Source organism: Psammomys obesus, unplaced genomic scaffold (genome assembly GCF_907164565.1).
Source record: "Psammomys obesus unplaced genomic scaffold, mPsaObe1.curated_primary_1811, whole genome shotgun sequence".
NCBI classification, from domain to species: domain Eukaryota; kingdom Metazoa; phylum Chordata; class Mammalia; order Rodentia; family Muridae; genus Psammomys; species Psammomys obesus.
Genome location: NW_026596073.1, coordinates 12,683,782 through 12,687,382, shown reverse-complemented (window position 1 = coordinate 12,687,382; position 3,601 = coordinate 12,683,782). Strand labels below are relative to the sequence as shown.

Below are 3,601 nucleotides of genomic sequence, written 5' to 3'. Positions count from 1 at the left end.
AGTAATTATAGTCATAAATGTGCAGATTAGATACTCACACATGCAAAATATTTAGAGTCTTATGTATTAAAAAAAATCCATTATGTGATTTCTTCCTGACAAAAGGTTCTCAATTTTGTTGTCCTGTCCTCTGTGGTTCATGTGTCATTCTAGAATAGTGGACATTTGTTATCTTTGCAGCCTAGCACACTACTATTGTTAAACAAAGATTCATCCTTGTCATTCTCTCTGGAAATGATCCTGCATAGGCTCCTCTCAACACTTACATAAACCAAATCATCCCCGTTGAGATGCTGGGAAATATTTCTTAGAAACTTTGGAAGAGACTGGTATACTCGGGAATTATATCTAACCTCAAAGAAGAGAATCTTCTGAGGCAGCTGTAACCATCTTCCTGTCACAAAGGGGACATATTTCTGAAAATGGACTGACTCTAAATACTAGCTTTTCATCAATCTCAAAAAGAGTATAGCCTGGGACCTTAGAATATCCCTGTTGCCCTGTGCTTTCAGTCACCACAGGGAGATGTGAATTATTTCATAAAACATCTGAAGCTCAAATGATTGAGCAGATGTTTGGAAAACGTCACTGGTTTTGAGGGCCAAGTCTTGTTAGTTATACAAATGAATGACTGTTCTGGGGGCAGAGGGAGAATAGCAGATGGGTGCCTTAGCTCAGGTTTCCTAGGGCTGAAGAGTTCAATGGTTCATTGGATAATTAACTGATTTTTCCCATGTTGCATTAGCAAAATCAATACAGGAACTACTCTCAGGAACTACTCTGTATCAAAGATGAGCCTCAGCCAAGCAGAACAAGTGTGACTCACCCACTGAAGGGTTCAACCCATGAATAAGCAAAATAGTCCCATTTCTTCAGCAGACATAGATTTGGGCTCAGTCAGCTAGCCTCTTGGATTTATTGTTTATAGAGCCACAACAGAGAATTTCAGTAGAGAAAGAATGAAACCCAGTCTGAGACTCACACTTATTTAACCCGTGACTCCAGACAATTTTTGTAGACAATGTTCCCTCCCTCAAAAGAAAGGGGTAAATATGTACCTTTCTATCACCACCCCCTTTATGGTTTCTGTCTAGTTAATTTTTTTTTTTACAGTTTTTGTGGTTTTATTTTAAACACAAATAAAACACGGACACAAGCCATCTACTCATTGTCTTCACTGAGCAGCCTGGCGTTGGGATTGGTCACTCTGATGGCCAGCTGTGCAGCTCTTTCTACGATGGCTTTCCGGTTCCTGGAGGACACATTGTGAGCAATCTCAGCACAGTAAGATTTGTTGCACATCAGCAGCACTTCCAGCAACTTGACATTGTGGACCAGAAACTTCCGGAAGCCGCTAGGCCACATGTGCTTAGTTTTCTTGTTGCTCCCATAACCGATGTTGGGCATCGGGATCTGGCCCTTGAATGTTCTCCGAACCCTGCTGTCGATACCTCTGGGTTTCTACCAGTTTCGCTTAATTTTTACATATCGGTCTGACTGGTGCCTGATGAACTTCTTGTTCCTCTTTTTGATGATCTTGGGCTTGAGAGGTCAGAGGGCAGCCATGTTGCCTCTAAAGAGATGGCAGCTACCTCGTAGGTAGCGCCAAGGAAGCAGGCTGTCTATTTAATTTTTAAACAACTTTTCAAACCATTTTCCTTAGCCAAACTATGTAAAAATAGATTTAATTATTGGTCATTTAAAGAAATAATGTTCAAAATGGAAGAGAGAGAGTAAGGTGGATATTTTTCAAATTCTTGAATGATTTGTACTTTGGGAAAGCTCCCATTGACCTCTGGCATTCACATTTCCACCCCCATTTATAATTATTATATTAAAGCAATAGTTTCTTTCAAGTCAATGACTGAGAGTCTTGGCAATCTCATAGTGAGTCACCAAGCACATTGTTGCTGAATAAGAACAGTTAATTCACCCAAAGGGTTAACGTGTCCAGATTGTCTGAATGGAAAAGCAGGCTGAGAATGTTGGGGCAAAAAGACTGCTTCGGGTACCAATTCAGCCTGAGCTATACGGTAAATGCGAAGCTGTTCTGGACTACAGTGGAAAACCCTGTCTCACAAAACTAAACCAGACCAAACCAAACCAAATCCAAAAGCAGCAACAAAGCCAGCAAACAATAAAAATGGCTAGAAAAACAGCTAGAAAAACGTTTACATTTTGCTCAGGCTGGAAGTGTAGCTTAGTGAAGAGGTATGAGTTTAGCAGGTATAAGAAGTTTAATCTGAGGTGCTCACATGCATGTGTACTTTGCACACACACACACACACACACACACACACACACACACACACACACACATGCACTCACGAACTCACCATTGTCCAGAGTTGCATAGCTATAAAACGACTGATCTGGGGTTTCAGTGCAGGTTTGCCTGATGATAGAGGCTCTTTACTTTGCAACTATAGCTCTTTAAAGCATTCTGAGCATCAATGTGAGGGCCACTGTCGCCGCTGGAGCAGTCACAGTTTTAGTGACTTACATGTATCAACTGACTCATTACTAGAATACAATTCCACAGGGGAGTTTTGTCATCCTTACCAAGATGCATAGAGGGAAGATGAGCTTCATGTGTTCAATTTTACCTTATACATTGATGTAATGTGTACGTGTATATATGCAGTCTGCTATAAAAAAAATGACAGCTTTGGGGGTCATTGTTAAACAATGGCCCCATCTACTGAAGGCAGGAGCATATGGAAATGCACTTATTTCAAGTGGAAACACTTGGAATTAAATATTATCATTTAAGTCAAAGTCATGAAAGAGATAGTGGTTTTTGACTCCACAACTGTGGAGTCAAAACTACGAAATAGTTTGTCAGTAACTTGAAAAGATAGGGTGATGATATGCCTTGTCTCAAAATGGTTACTTTCTTAGTAAGATGATAGTAATATTAAGGACACCCTAAAAATAATAATCGTAATATTGATATATTTGGGTCTAACTTCATACCAGCTGTTTTTGTAGATTTAAAGGATTTCCTAGATAGTGTTAGAGTTTTCCAGAAGTGTCAGTTTCTATCCCAAGACTACTACACAGAGATATCTGACTAGTCCTGGGTGCCAGATGTCACCCCGGGCCTTGAGAATCACTGCGGATTAAAACCTAGTCATTGTGGATGATCTATTGAAGAATCTTGTGTTTAGACACTGCCCATTGGCAGGAAATATGACTCTGTCTCCATCTACCTTTCAAGTCAACTGTGAACTAAACTTTTAAACTCTAAAGTCTTTGGAAGGATTTAATATCCATTTAGTAAGGATTTAACATTCATTTAGTGTTTCCCTCGGTCTTTGGTGTGTATGTTTCATAGTTAGAATTCCTACCGATGTTTTAGGCTCTACCTCGTTAGAAGGAAAACAAGACCCTGACTTTGAACTAGTTAAGAACCAGCGGTACACTCAATGTTTAAAGGATTCCATTTCTTTTTATACCTGTGGTGAGGGCTGTGTTTTACAGCAGGTACACGAGGGACTAAGTAATGAGCACAAGTGTTTGAAGAGTTATGTCGAAAAAAGAAGGATTTGACACTAGAGACTTTCAACTGATGTTCCAGCCGATAGTAAGTAAAACATTA

The 3,601-nt window shown here is 39.8% G+C and overlaps 1 pseudogene; it reads right to left on the bottom strand.

Annotated features, from left to right (window-relative positions):
- Window positions 1–1,151: 1,151 nt before the first annotated feature.
- LOC129690497 (60S ribosomal protein L32-like) lies at window positions 1,152–1,566 on the bottom strand (annotated as a pseudogene).
- Between the last annotated feature and the right edge of the window lie 2,035 nt (window positions 1,567–3,601).